The sequence below is a fragment of the Equus caballus genome, chromosome 8 (assembly GCF_041296265.1).
Source record: "Equus caballus isolate H_3958 breed thoroughbred chromosome 8, TB-T2T, whole genome shotgun sequence".
Taxonomy (NCBI): Eukaryota; Metazoa; Chordata; class Mammalia; order Perissodactyla; family Equidae; genus Equus; species Equus caballus.
Genome location: NC_091691.1, coordinates 100,447,342 through 100,463,262, shown reverse-complemented (window position 1 = coordinate 100,463,262; position 15,921 = coordinate 100,447,342). Strand labels below are relative to the sequence as shown.

The 15,921-nt window shown below is 43.7% G+C and overlaps 1 long non-coding RNA gene across 2 annotated transcripts; it reads left to right on the top strand.

Moving 5' to 3' along the window:
• Window positions 1-1,618: 1,618 nt before the first annotated feature.
• Window positions 1,619-10,326, top strand: LOC138915343 (uncharacterized). 2 transcript variants are annotated; one of them, XR_011421155.1, is made up of 3 exons: window positions 1,619-3,271; window positions 6,401-7,250; window positions 10,069-10,326. It is a non-coding gene; the product is annotated as an uncharacterized lncRNA (long non-coding RNA). The 2 variants fall into 2 exon arrangements; XR_011421156.1 differs by lacking the exon at window positions 10,069-10,326 and adding an exon at window positions 9,319-9,876.
• Window positions 10,327-15,921: the final 5,595 nt, after the last annotated feature.

Here is a 15,921-nt window from a genome sequence, read left to right as displayed (position 1 = left end):
TTGATTTCTGCTAGTGGGGCAGCTATGCTGTTATATAACCAACATAATACCTCTCTACCACACTACTTGGGAGAAAGAAGGACGTAACATTTGTGGAGTACGTGAGGTCCTACAAGCAGGGGGATGCTCTTGTTTTTTGTCTGCAAAGAGTTCCTTTCTAAGTATTTTTACTGATGTGGAAACTAAGGCTCAAAGGGGGTTAACAGTTTACTCAACAGAAAATAAGGGATGAGGCCAAGAGGACCAAACTGATCCTTTTGTCTGAAAAGCCTGCCTTTTCCTGTCTGTTCTGTTCTATCACCGTGCTCATCGCAACGTGTCATATGTGCACGTGAGTATTTTAACACGTAACAGCAGCTATGATTTATTTAGAACATTCTATGTGTTGGACACTCTGCTAAGTGTATAAATTTTATCTCAGAGAAACCTTTCGATGTGGGTGTCTTTATTAATCCAGTATGACAGGGAAAGAAATTGAGTGAAAAAAGGTAACTTGATTGAGTTCAAGTTAGAAGTCAGCGAAGAGGTGGAGGAAGGATTCGAACTGGTCAGTCTGATTCTGGAGCCTCGGAATCTGTGGGTCTGTGTGTGCTTCTGCCGTCCAGAGTCCACTAGGAAGTGTCCTGGGGTCTGAGTGACAGAGGCAAAGTGAGGCGCTGCATCTGTGCTCGGCTCCCCGAGAGCTCCGAGTCCAGAGGCTCAGTGGAATCCACCCGCTGCCCTTGGAGCTGCCAGCCCGCCCATCAGTACACCGCGGTCAGGGCCAGCGCCCTCTGCCTGTGGTTATCTGAGGGACGGCCACCTGCCAGGACCTTCACTTGTGACCCTCCCTGAGATTGGGCCGCACGTTGGACCTCGGGCCTGACACTGGAGACATGCTTTATTGCCTTATTTGTTTCTCATCTGGACGGGGGACCCTGCCTGGCCCCCGGTGATGGTTCTGTCCAGTCGGGCATTTTTGTTCTCACTGTGGCTGCTTATTTTTACTGCTTTTCCTTTGCCTTTTATTGAGTCATTTTTTTCTAGTGTATTTTACCTTGTTTGTTTGTTTCTCTCTTATCTATAACTTTTTCATGAGGAATAAGAAGTGACAGTTCAAGATTTGAAGGCTGACCTGGGTCCACGCAAGGGAGGCTGGATGTCATCTCATTTGTTCTGTTAGTTCAGAAGAAGCCCTGCACTGACACAGGGCAGGTCCCTCACAGCCCCACCGGTGCAGTCATCTGCTAAAGGATTTCCAGAAACTCCACAGCCAGGGTGCACTGTGAGCGTTTATCCCTGCTGCTGGAAGCCAGGCTTCTCTGACCCCACGGTAGAAGTCCTACCCGGGGTGGACCCCACTCCCCTTTCCAGCCCCACCCTCTGCATATCTCATACACAAACCCTCTGTGGCGGCCAGGCTGGGGTACTCCCTGCTCCCAGCCTTGCCAGGCAGCACAGCCCTCCTCTCCACCTCTGCTTGTAAGAGTCTGTCTTGTCCTCTGCTCATCCACCTTAGGCACCAGCTCACGTCACACTGCCTCTGTGCTCCCTGCCCCTGGGCTACCTACCCTCACACCAGGACTGAGTACCTGTTCATATGGAGTTCACAGGACCAGCTCCCAATCCATGCTTTGTTGTATTTGCTCACGTAACTGTCAAAACTTAGATTTATAATCCACCTCTCCCTGCAAGGATTTCACTGACTTATTAACATGACTGTATGTGCAGTAAGAGAAAGAGGAATGGCAGTCAAGGCTGTGAAAGGGAAAAAGGAGCAAGTGCTCTCATCTGGAAGAAAATATAGGAACCGCGATGAAGGACCAACCTAATTTCAGAATTTCCTATGGTCCGAGGCAAGAAATGAAACACGAGCTTCCCAGAATCAATTTCCGGAAAGGAAGACTCACACGTGTTTCTCATGAGCTTTTTCGCTGTGGGCACAATGGACAGTGCTCTCGGTAGATGGTCCTACAGGAATTCAGTCGATGCACGTTGCACGTACAGTAGCTCATGCCTGCTGATGCTAACACTGGGGACTCCGGGGCTGTCACTGGCTCTCGCTGAAATGTCTGGACATTTATATATGCCCTTCTCTTCCAAGAAGCAAACCAGAGTTCTCAAAACTTCGCTTCAGCTGGTATTTCTATTTCCTCCACACTGATCTCAGTCACCAAGCAAATGTGAGTACTTTATTCCACTTTCCAAATATCATCGTCTTCATTAAGTTCCTGGCTGACTTTGGAGCATCATTTCAGGATAAGTTTTCAATGTTAAAGTTGATATCTTGGTGACTGAAAAGAATCTTAGAACGAGGCCTTACTTGTGATGATTTAATTGGTGCAGATTCCTAGGACTGTCGTAATAAATTGGCACAAACCAGGTGACTTAAAACAACACAAATTTATTCTCTCACAGTTGTAAGGCTGAAAATTTGACATCCAAGTGTCAGCAGGGCGACAGTCACTCCCCCTGAGACATCCTTCCTGGCCTTGTCCAGCTCCCGGAGGCTCTAGCAGCCCTCAGCTTACGGAGGCATCACTCGGATCCGCCCCCTCCACGTGGCCTTCCGCCGTCAGTGAGCATCCCTGTGTCTTCACAGGGCGTTCCCCTCTCTGTGTCTGCATCCACCTTCCTCTTTTCATCAGAGGACACCAGTCATCGGATTGGGGTCCAACCACATGCATTGTGACCTCATCCAAGCTTGATTACATCCGCAAAGACTCTATTTCTGAGGCCACATTCTGAGGTTCTGGGTGGACGTGGATTTAGGGTGGACTGTATTGAACCCGGTACAGTTGGATGACACAGGAATGTATTAAAGACATGCTGCTTTATTTGAAAGATAAAGTCTTTTTTCTGTTAAGGGCAGCAGTGGTCTTTGACAAAGAAGTAATGATGCTGAGACCTGCGCTATGACGTCTGAAGGCACGAGGTAGAGTGGGTCAGGGCACACAGCTGTCATCTTGAGACAGAGGACCTCGCGTTTCCTGGCTTCAAACCTCCCAGCTCTAGGGCCTTAGGAAAGTCACTTAAACTTCCTGAGACCGTGTATTTTCAAGAAAATTACTCGACAAATATTTACTTCAAAGTTCCTATGTTCTGGGCAGGGGCTCTGCCCTGAAGAAACAGATCACCCATGAGCGTCAGCCAACTCCGTGTGACAAGACAATGTGTGGAAGTCATGAAAGAAACCAGATACGTGGAAAATGATTTCTCTTGCGCTGCTGAGGGTTGGGTCACATCAGGGGAACAACCAAGAGGTGGTGACATGTGAGAGGAATCTCTTGAGGTGAGAGCTACCGGGGTTCCTGCAGTGGAGGGAGCATGAACAAAGAGCAGAGGTGGCTGTCAATCACAGGGCACATTTTGGAACAGCCCCTGGTGTGGCCTTGGGGTGTGTGGAGCAGGTGGAAACAGCACTTAGGTAACGGCTGGCAGAGCACTTGAGGGTGTGGCTGCCCTGGGCACAAGAGTAGCCCCGGGGAGTGAGCACATGAGGGCTGTGTTCTGGAAGAAGAATCCAGACGACACTGTGAGAAGCGGCTGGGAACAGAGAGGGACTTGACTCAGAACTCAAAGTTGCTCCTGGCTGTGGTAATGAGAGAGCAGAAGTGGAGCCAGGGCATTCAGAGGGAGAGACGGTGGCTCCCCTGAGATGCAAAGCAGGGGGCTGAGCCTCGAGGGTTGGGAGAAGGGGGAGACCCAGTGTTTGAAAGCAGGGGCTATTCTGTGCTGCAGCCCACAGAGAGGTGATGGGGATGAGTGGGGAGGTTCCGAGACAAGATGGAGCGTGAACCAAGAGAGTCACCGCTCGTAGGTGTAAGGGGAGAGTTTGACTTACTCAGACCTGCGTTCCTTGGAATCAGGAAGCTAAACCAATCCTTAAAAGGACTTCTGTCCTTTGGAGACTAATCAGGAAACAGAGTGGGATGTGGTCTCCAGAGAAAGGGAGAGCAGCTGCCCAGAGAGATACTGAGAGGTCCTACCTGGTCAGGGTGAAACTGACTGGGGTGCTTAACTGTGATGGAGTTAACCAGTGCTGACCTTTCCTCTCTTCCAGTTCTGAAAGTTATCATTTCTACACACATTAGAAGAGCAGGTTGAAATTAACAAAAAGAGGACCTAGAAAAGGAAGAAGGAAAAAGTCCACGATTCTTGCAATTCCAGCTGAGCATTAGGACCCAGGAACATTTTCCTTCATGTTTTCCCTTTAAACACAGAACCTTCATTAGAGGCAAATTGTAGGGCTTGGCCTGGTGGCCCTCCGGTGGAGAGCAGGAGGATGGATGCCTCAGTCCTGCCAGGAGCACCACCCTGCCCCTCCCCAAGCCACCGCTGCCCGGGTGGCACTGGAGACTTGGTCCTGCCTACTGGCCAGGGCAACAGCAGGTTCTCTGGGGCTCCTCCCCTGTGTTGTCCTCAGCTGGAACCACTCAGTGCTGATATTGCTCTGCGTTTCTCATGCATTCTCTTCCACGCCAGCACATGTCAACAAAGAGAGTGTGCGCAAAGCACAAACACGCCCACACAACCAACAACAAACAACCCCCAGCCCTCTCTTTTCTCCTTTCACATGACTAGGCGATTAAATTCTTCCTAATCAAAGAGACAGATGAAATGAGTTTATTAATAAAAGTCCCGTCAGGAAGATTGGAAATGAATGATTAGTAAAATCCGCCCCATTTTACTTATAGACAGACCCCCCTCATGGAGAGGCATCTGTGAAGGGCAGGAGTTCCCGAGAAGGTTGGGGATGGAAGCATCTGGAAGCTGTTTGAGATATGGATTAGGAGTCAAGCTGCACACAGACACCGCCTCCAGCCACACAGGCTCGCTCTGCGGAGGGAAAATATGCTGCTTGTTTACAGTGCTACTTTTCCCTCCGCTTGTTATCTGTTTTATTTCTTCCTTGGTTCCCGCTCCCCCGCCATTCATGTGCAATTATGTCTGCACAGATCCACCAGCTGTAGGGCTTGTTAACCGTGCCCACCTCGCAAGCTGTCGGCAGAACTGCGAGCAAGGAGGCCGGGCTGTGCGCACGTGTTTACATCTTCTTCCTATTTGGTGTGTTTAGCAAGAACAAAAACAAAAATTGTTTGGTCTTTTTACTGTAGACTGGCCAAAGTAAGCACAAGAGAGCATTGGACATTAAAGACACATCTGCATGCACAAACGTGCACACTTGCACACACAGCCCAAGCAGCAGGCACATGCATGTGGGCATACATTCATATGCACACATTTACACACACACACAATCTAAGCAACAAGCAATGCGTGTGAGAATACATCCGCAAGCATGCACACACGTGCACACACATGCATTCTCACACTCACAGGCATGTTTAAACATGATGGCTGGAGTTATTTTTCCCATGACTTGTTCATCTCTTTATCACTCAAGCCCTTGAAGAATTGCACTTTTAGGTCTCCAATTTCTACATCTGGAAAACATTCTCTGGGACCCTTTTTATGATCATTGCCAATTCAAGAATTTTTAAATGTGATTCTTCTTAGCCAATACTTATCTCTTTGATAACAGCAGACTGTCTTTGTGTTTCACAAATGGTTCAGGAATCATTACGATACAGGATAATCAGTTGCTGTAAGTTAGTGATAGGAGTTCTTGCCTTCACTCCATAAGGAAGAAGAATCATAAGTCTGGTTTTATTTTTTAAATCTAACTCACAATCAATAAGTGAGTAAACTTGGCAGTAAACCGCCAAGGCCAAGTTCGGAGTGAGCCACCCTGGTGCTGGGCAAGGGCAGTGCTCGCCTCGGCCCTGTTGAGTGGCTTCTGAGAGCAGAGCAGAGCAGGGCGTGCAACGTGCACTGAAGGAGCTCTGGACGCAGAAGGAGAAACCTGCACTGCTCCCCTAGTGCTCTTCCTCAGGACACCTGCCCGGACGTGCAAGCTGCCCCAGGCAGTCGGGAGGTGGAGCCTTCATCTGTGGGAGCTGGAAGCTGGCACCCAGAGCTGGAGCTCCCTCAGGAAAAGACCCTGGGAATTTTAGGGCAAAAACCTACTCTGACTTGTGGAATTGAATCATTTCACGTATTGTGTGTGTGTGGCTGCATTTTATTTGAACCTTTAACATTACCATTTCAATTTGAGACAACCAGCAGGATAAAATAAAGCCAAAAAGGAAAACCTGTTGCAAGGATGTAGATAAGTGTCAAAATAAAGATCAGACTAAATACTTGTGGTCTTTCCAGAATTCAGTCCTCCCCTTAGTGCCCCCAACCTCTCCCAACAGTAGTGCCATCCTACCATACTTGCACCAAGTTGGCTCTTGTGTACCAAGTTCACAAGCACCAACTCCAGGGCAATTTGTTAAAATTGCAGATGTCCTGGCCCCACCCCAGAGGTTCTGCTTTGGCGGTTCCCTGGGTGAGCCCTGAAATCTGTCTTTTTCAGAGGCACTGGGTATGACCTGAGGCAGCTCCCCCCAGACTGCTCTTCAAGACCCATCCCTAAGATCACACGTCTGCTTCTGGTCCACATGTCCCAGCTGCTGAACAGTCTCTGTGGCGCCATTTTCCCGGAACAGAAGACACACCTGTCTATTTATCTACCTGTGACCTTTCTCACTTTACTGGACACACAGAAAATGCCATCGACTCCTTCTGGGTGTAAAGTCAAGAAGGCCATGCCCAGTGAAGGCACGAATGGTCATTAGGCTTGATGGCCTCATTTGGAAGAGCTCAATGGCCAAACAAGGTTTTTCCCGCAAAAAAGCTCCATGTCATCAATACTCAGTTCCTCCTCTTGCCCAACCGAAGCCCCCTCCTCCTTTGGTGACACGCAGCACTTCCACTCTGCTGTAAGCACGCCTCTGACCTGGGGTTGGATGTCCAGTCAATGATGCTCATTTCATTCTCCTCATCCTGCCTTTTTGAGTGGGTCTTTGTGTGACACCAGGGCCATGGCCTGCCTGGGCTTCCTGGAGCGCCCTCAGTCCTTCCCGCTGTATTCCAGATCCAGTGCAGCACAATCATTCTGCTGTTCTCAGGGGGCTGCGTTCTTACCGAACCCCAACCCTTCCTTCCTGTTCTGGAGAGGCAAACTCACTCCGTGTAGGTGGTCAGCTCGGCCTGAGGGGACAGGGAAGGCTGTGACAGTTGAGGACCCCAATGGAACGTCCCTCAAAGAAGGCGGGGGCGCCAGGAGGCATCCCTCAGATGTTGAAGACACTGTGGATGGAGGGGTTAGGTTCCATGCAGGCGAGGTCATGACCTGACAAAAAATGGGAATCTAGGGGTGCAAGGTAAGACACAAAGAGTCAACCCACAGGTAGGGCACTGAGGGAAATCCAACCCGGTGGTTATGGAAAGGTCAAGCACCTCAGGGAAGGGTGAACACTTATGGGGCTGTATAGCTCCAGAGACTTTTAGAGGCCACCTTTTAGCATTCCTCAGGTCAGATGCACCCTGGGAGCCATCTGGGACTCAGTGGGATTGCGGTGGGTCCCATGATGTCAGGAGGAACTCGCGGGGGGACCAGCCTAGGATCAGAGTCCCATAGCTTCCTTTCACCTCCCAAACTTGCAGAGAAGGCACCCTCCCATCTCTGAACTTCTGCTGTATTTTGAATCCTGTCAAACGTTTGGTGAGTAATAACACTGCTCTACTCATTTCATGTGGGATCAGTTCTGTGTTTACAACAAGCTGTATGTTCGGAGAGAACAAATATCCTTTCTACAATATACGCAATGGAAGGCATACAATAAGTACTAAATGAATGTTTTGATGCATTTATTTGACATCCTGCTCCCAAGTGATTTTACCCATTGAAGCCCCTCCCAGCCCAGTGAAATGTCTCCCACTTAAATTAATCATTGTTATGGGCTGAATTGTCCCCTGACCCCATTCACATACTGAAGCCCTAACCCCCATGTGACTGTATTGGAGGTGGGCCTTAGGGAGGTGATTAAGGTCAAATGAGGTCATAGAGTGGACTCTGATCTGCTGTGACTTGTGCCCATGGGAGGCAGGGGGTGTGAAAGCCAGTTTCATCTGGGCCACGATGCCCACCAGGACTTTGTTTCCTCCATCTCTGTCCTCTCCCCATGGTGACCGCTCCACCTGCAACTTCCATCCCATGGTAGTTGCAAGATGGTGGCCATATGCTTCAATTGTGTCCAACAACAGAGACCAATGTCTCCCACTGAGTATAGGAAGTGTTTTGAGATAATTTAAGCTTGGGTTTTATGGGTACCTTTAAACTAATGCCAGGGGAAGTGGGGTAGCTGTAATAGGGGACAACTTTGGAACTTGTTGTGGGGAAGGCTTCCCAGGACCACAGGGCTCCCCTGGGAAATCAGGGAAGGGAAAGGAGGTAACGAGAGACTCACTGATGTTCACTGCACCCGCTGGAGCTGACGGCTTTGTTCAGCAGCTCCTGAAAATGCTACTGCTTAAAGCAAAGACGTTCTGTCATCTGGTCCCTCAAAGAACGTTTCTGGACCTCTGTGGAGCTATAACTAAGGGCTAACCAAACAAGATTTTTTGAACAGCCCAACATGGTTCCACACCCTGAAAACAATCCTTTCATATTCATGCTTAATACAAGTTTTTATTTAAAATCCTTTCTTGTACCTTATTGATAATGCAGATATGCATAAATTATAAATATTTGGCAGATTAATTGAGAGGTACATATAGCGAAGTCTATTCTAGAACTACAGGAATTTCCTTTATTTTTCGTACCTTTATATTTCTAAAAGAAGATAGCCAGAAAATTGCAGACTGATGGTCACAATTATAAAATTTAATGACATTCAAGAAGGCCTTTGAAAATTGATGTACAGTCAAAAAAAAAAATCAAGCCTTATGCCCTCTTACATTTGACAGCACCGCTAATGGCTTTCAACAGGATGGGATTGATCATGCTGTTATCTAGAATTTATGTTGTGCTTTACATTTTCTAAGTGGTTTACGACTCTGAGTGGTTCATTACTGGACCCCTGTGTAATAAGTCACTGTGAGGAAACTGAGGCCTGAAGCATTTGAGTGAGCTGCCTGACATCCCATGGTCAGTAACTCACTAAAAAGCCGTACAAGCTCATTACACTTATGTTTCTACCATAATATTTAAAACATTGGCCTTAAGACATAGAGGAGAGGCAACCACATACACATATTTTGACTCCTCATTCTTTTGTCATTAAGCCAGCATGCAGCATCCTAACTGGTGTACTATAGAAAAACCAATAGAAAATGATTCAGCTGGCTCAGGTGATAGATAATTTATGATCCCATGTAGCAAGATGTCCAGAGGTGTGTGATGCTAGTGTTGATTTAGTCAGTGGCTTAAAAACATCTTGTGGTACCCAGGTCTCTCCATGCTTTGGCTCACTGGTCCTTCGTGCCTTGGCCTGGACCTCCTCATGGTCAAGGTGCCTCAGGAACTCAAGGCATCACAACTTCACCAAATCAGGCAGAGAAAAAAGAGAAAAAGAAATTGTGGCTTCTCCTGTGTTTTTTTCCTCGAAATGGAAACTATTTCCCAGAGTACTCTCAACAAACTTCTTTTAATGACTTATTGACCAGAACTGAGTCACAAATCTACACTTCAATCTCCAGAATCTACCAAAAGAGATGTGATGACGAACAGAAAAACCTTGCTCACCCCGGGGTGGGGGTTGTCTCATTGCTAATCTAGCCAAAGTTGTACAGCGATTTCAGACCCACCAGACTGGAGCCCACTGCCCCTTCCATTACCATGTGAGCGAAAACTTTCCAAACTGGTTTTAATTCCCATCAAACTTATCTCCCAACACGAGATTGCAATCACGGCTTCATGCTCTGACCATTTCATCATGCCAGTTATAAGGCCGAGAGAAAGTAAAGAAGCTTCTAATAAATTTTACAAATAAATATGGATTATATGGAGTTTTACTAAGTGTAACAAATATTATGTCAGCCTTTGGATTAGTTTATATTTGTTATATTATTGGTGAATGCTGTAAATATATAAACTTCCTATTTTACTATAAAATAAATTACTTTATTTATTTGCAAAACTGCCTGCCACAGTATTAAATTTCTTCCGACTTTTAATTAAATGGTTTCTGTTTTTCCTAGTCTCATGGTCCGCCCATAGGAGCAGTCATGAATCTTGGGAGATATGTTAAGATGAGAATTCATACATGCAGAGAGGAATTGCTGCTTCAGGCTGAGCCAGGGCAGAGGGACTGGATCCACCTTCTGCACGAACAACCAAACACCAGGCAAAATAGATGAAATGATGGTTTTCAAGAAACTGGTCATCAGGCAACAGAGGACATTGATCACTGATATTAAGTAAGACACTAATGAAGTAAATCCCTGTATTTACCCCAGTTAATGGTTTTATGAGAGGTTTTAGGCTATGGCCTCAGGAGAGGCAACTGGGTGGAGTCAGGTGGTCTCCCTGAGTTGGGGAGGTGATGCTGAAAGTCTGGAGACAGCAGGGTGGCTGGAGCTCAGAGGACAGAGTACTAGACAGAAGAGAGTACTCGTGAGGTCTGTCAAGGGTCTTATTCACGTATTTAGCACCTGCATATGAGGAAATACCCACACACCTTGGAGGATTTGTGATAACAATGCCCAGAGTTCACAGAGGGCCAGGAACAGCACTGATTACAACACCCAGCCTAGAAAATGTCATCTTTTATGGGAAACCTGGGAGAGTACACAGAAGGATCTTCCCTTATTAGAGAGGAGCAGTGAGCCCCAGAATAAACATTATCTGGCCTCATTTGACAAATTTTAAAAGCAAGACCCATGGGAATCAAAGTGGTTTCACATGCACCAAATACAGGGTCCATTGAGTGGCAATTCACAATGAATGGCAATCAATCAAAAATTACCATACACACAAATAAAAAGGAAAATACAACACATCATGATAAAACACCATCAACTAAAACAACCCAGAACTGACATAGATGTTAGAATTAGTAGACAAAGACATTCAAAAGTAATTAAAACTGCAATTCGTATGTTGAAATAGTTATAAATATGAAATATATTTTTAATAATCCAAAGGTCATTTCTAAAGATCAAGACCACAACATATGAGGGGCTGGCCCTGCACCCGGTGGTTGCGTTCAGTGTGCTCCGTTTCAGCAGTGCGGGTTTGGCTCCTGGGTGTGGACCTACACCGTTCATTGGCAGTCTTGTTGTGGCAGTAACCCACATACGAAATAGAAGAAGACTAGCACAGCTGTTAGCTCAGGGTGAATCTTCCTGAGCAAAGAAAAAGATCACCAAATATGAGATGAAAAATACAGCGAATGGGATTAACGACAGATAAACATTACATAAAATCAGATGAGTGTGCCCGAAGACGTAACAGTAGAACGGACCCAAATGAAACAGAGAAAAAAGAATTATAAAAAAAGAACAGAGCACAAGTGAGCCAGGAGACCACATCAAGCAGCCTGTGATACGTGTAATTGGAGTTATCATTGGAGAGAAGAGATAAACGGGAAAGGAAAAATATTTGAAGAAATAATGGACAAAAATGTGCCACATTTAATGAAAAAGATATATACATATAAGTTCAAGAAGCTCTATAAAATCGAACAAAAAAAAGGAAAAGACAAAAAGTAAGAGAAAAAGCCACAAGGCACAGCATAATTAAATTGCTGAAAAACAGCGATAAAAAAGAAAAGTTAAAATAAGAAATACACATTGCAATAAATTTTTATTCTATATTAAAGAGAAAAATGGGCTACCTAGAGAAGAATAAAGAGAAGGATGACAGGAGATTTTTTTGTCAGAAACAATGCAAGTGAGAAGGTAGCCCTGCAATTTGTTTAAAGTTCTTTGGACTGAAAGGAAATGATGTCAGATTGAAATATAGATCTCCACAAAGGAAGAAGACACTTGAAATGGTGGCTACATGGGTAAATAGGTGAGATTTTCTTTTTCTTATTTAAATCTCCTTTAAAAATATTTGGCTATTAAAATAATGGAATGTCAAATTTATACCATACATATAAGCAAATGTTTGACAATAATAGCTCACAGGCTGAGAGGGGAGAAATGGAAGTAAACTATTATAAGTTTCTCATGTGTTAAATAGAATGATGACTTTTGAACGTGGAGAGACTTCGGTAAGTTACGGATGCCTGCTGTGTTAGTTTCCTATTGCTGCTGTAACAAACTACCAAGAAAACTCAGAGTCTTAAAGAAGACTGATCTATTATCTTAGAGTCCTTGAAGTTATGTCTAAAATGGGTCTCCCTGGGCTGAAATAAAGGTCTCAGTAGGTTGCATTCCTTCTGGAGTCTCTATGGGAGAATGCATTTTCTTGCCTTTTCCAGCTTCTAGAGGCTGCCCACATTCTCTGTCTCATGGCTCCCTCCATCTTCAAAGCCAAAAATGGCCAGTTGAGTCTTTCAAGCACCACATTCCTTTAACATTGCTGTTTTGCTCCCACTGATTCCATGTTTAAAGACTTGTGATTACATTGGTCAGAGGAAAATCCAGGATAATTTCGCTATCAGAAGGTCAGCTGATTAGCAACTTCAATCCCACCTTCAGCATAATCCCACTTTGCTATGTAACATAACGTATTCATAGGTTTCAGGGATCATAACATGAACATCTTTGGGAGGCCATTATTCTGCCTACCATACATACTATAAAACCTAAGACAACCACTGAAATAAGAAAACAAAGAGCTATAGCTAATTAGTCAAGAAAAATTAAATGAAATCATAAAATACACTCATTTAATACAAAGAGAACCAGATTAGATCAAGAAGTAAAGGAGAGCAGAGACAAATGCTACACAGACAGAAGATGTAGCAAGATAAGGGAAACCCTCACAAGACCAGTAATTACATGAAACTGAGTCAGTCAAAATAACAATGAAAAGATAGAGATTTTCAGATTGGATACCCCCACCCCATGCCTTAAATTTAAAGATGCAAATAGATGGAAAATAAAAGGAGGGAAAACTGTATACCATTCTAACACTGATTGGAAGAAATTTGGTGTCAGTATACAAATATAAAAGTTGATTTCAGAGAAAAGAGTTGTGAGAGTAAAAGTAGTTCATTTCATAATAATAAAGCTCAATTGAACAGGAGGACATAACAATTCTAAACATTTATACACCTAATAACATAGCTTCACAATACAGGAAGCAAAGTCTCATGGCACTGCAGGAGAAACAGACACTTCAACAATTAATGTTAGAGATTTCCTTACCTCCTCTCAGTCATTTCTAGAAGAATTAGACAGAAAATCAGTAGGGATATAGAAAAATTGGCTGACATTATTGACCAACTTGACCTCACTGATACTAACAGAACATTCCACCCAACAACAACAGAATACACATTCTTTTCAAGTGCACACAGGGAACTGATCAAGATAGACTCCAGGCTAGGCCATTAAAAAACCTGAATATATTTAAAGGAATCAAGACATACAGTTTAGCTCTCTAGCAACAATGGAATTAACTCAGAAATCAGTGACAGAAAGAAGTCTGGAGAATTCCCAACTATTTGGAAATGAAACAACGCATTTCTAGAAAGCCCATGGGCCAAGGAAGAATCAAAAGGAAATGGGAAAATGCTAGATGCTGCTAAAAATTAGATGTGGCTAAAGCAGTGTTTAGGGTGAAATGCACAGCACTGCATGGATATATTGGAAATAAAGAATGATCCCAACTCATTGACCTCAACCTCCACCTCAAGAAAGTAGAGAAAGAAGAGCAGATTAAATTCAAGTAAGCAGAAAAGAAATGATAAATATCAGTCAGAGTAGACATTGATGGAATAAAAAACAGAAATATAATAGAGAAGATCATTGAAACCAAAAGCTTTTTTTGAGATTGATAAAACTGGTAAATCTCTAGATAGGACGATCAAGAAAAAAACAAAGCAGACAACTTACCAACATCAAGAATGAGAGCGTTGACACCACTAAAGATACTACGGATGTTAGGAGGATTATGAGACACATTATGAATAACTTTATACCAACAAATTTTAAAACCTAGATGAAAGGCGAGATGGGCAACTTCACGAAAGACACACATTACCAACACTCACTTAAGAAGAAACAGGAAAACTTAATAGCCTTATGCTTAATAAAGTAATTGAATTTATTGTTAAAGAAAACTTTCCCACAAAGAAAACTCCAGGCACATATAGCTTCACAGGTGAATTCTGAGAAAACATTTAAGGAAGGGAGAGAATACTCCCCAACTAATTATTTGAAGCCAGTTTTACTCGGGTACTAAAACCAGAAAAGGATTTTTCAAGAAACCTACAAACCAAGACCCCTCATGAACATACATATAAATATTCCAAACAAATTTTTAGCAAATCCAAACCCAAACTATGGGATAACATATAGAGATAGAGTGGGTTTATCTCCAAATGCAAGGATGACTTAACATTTGAAAATTAATTAAAAAACTAAAACAAAAAAACTATGTTATTATCCCCATAGAGAAAAGTCATTTGACAAAATCCAACATCCATACTTGATAAACAGTCTCAGCAAACTAAGAATAGAGGGGACTTTCCTTAACTTGATAAAGGGAATTTATGAAAAATTTCAGCTAATATCATACTTAATAGTGAGAGACTGAAGGCTTTCCCACTAAGATTAGGAACAAGACAAAAATGTCCTCTCTCATCATTTGAATTCAACATAGTACTGGGGGTTCTAGCCGGTGTGATAATTCAAGAAAAAGAGATGAAAGGCATCCAGAATAGAAGAGAGGCAGCAAAATTGTCTTTATTTGGCATCAATATAGTATTTCATGTATGAAATCCAGTGACAACACCAAATGCTGGTGAGGATGTGGAGCAACAGGAACTCTCATTCATGGCTGATGGGAATGCAAAATGGTGCAGCCACTTTGGAAGACAGTTTGGTAGTTTCTTATAGAACTAAATATGCTCTTACCATGTGATCCAGCAATTATGCTCCTTGGTATCTATCCAAATGAGCTGAAAATTTATGTCCACACAAGAACTTGCACATGGATATTTAGAGCAGTGTTATTCATGATTGCCAAAATTTGGAAGCAACCCAGATGTCCTGCAGTAGGTGACATCCTACATCCTACATGCAGAAAACGGAATATTATTCAGTGTTAAAAAGAAATGAGCTACCAAGCCATGAAAAGAATGAAAAGACATGGAGGAACCGTAAATGTACATTGCTGACTGAAAGACGCCAATCTGAAAAGCCCATATACTGAATGATTCCAACTATAAGACATTATGGAAAAGGGAAAACTATAGAGACAGTGAAAAGATCAGTGTTAATGGAAATTAGGAGGGAGGGAGAGAAGAATAGATGGAGCACAGAGGATATTTAGGGCAGTGAAAATACTCTGTATGATGCTACATTATGGACACACATCATTATACATTTGTCCAAACCCATAGAATACATAGCACCAAGAATGATCCCTAGTGTAGGCTATGGCCTTTGGGCGATAATGATGTGTCAGTGTTGGTTCATCAGTTGTAACAAATGTCCCACCTGATGGGGATGTTGATAATGGGGGAGCATGTGCACATGTGGGGAAAGGGGTATATGGGAAATCGCTGCAGCTTCCCCTCAATTTTGCTGTGAACCTAAAACTGATGTAAAAATAAATTGTATTAAAATAAGTCAATGTTCTTCAAGAAACTCATAATATAGTGGGCTAGTGTCATTGACTAATTCAGTCAGACTTTCTAATATTTGACCTTCGGATTTAGATACTTTTTGCCCAAGAATAAAGAGCTATTGAGTAAAAGGTTATAGTGCAATTAAGATTTAATTAACCTCACTGTCATTGCAACAGAAAACAACATACTGTTTATTATACATACATCTACTTTGCTTTCCCTTTGGGTTTTTTTCCAACTTAAGAAGGCATCAGTGCTCATTCTACTAACACATACTCCTTTGCACCTGTGTCTGTGTGTTAAT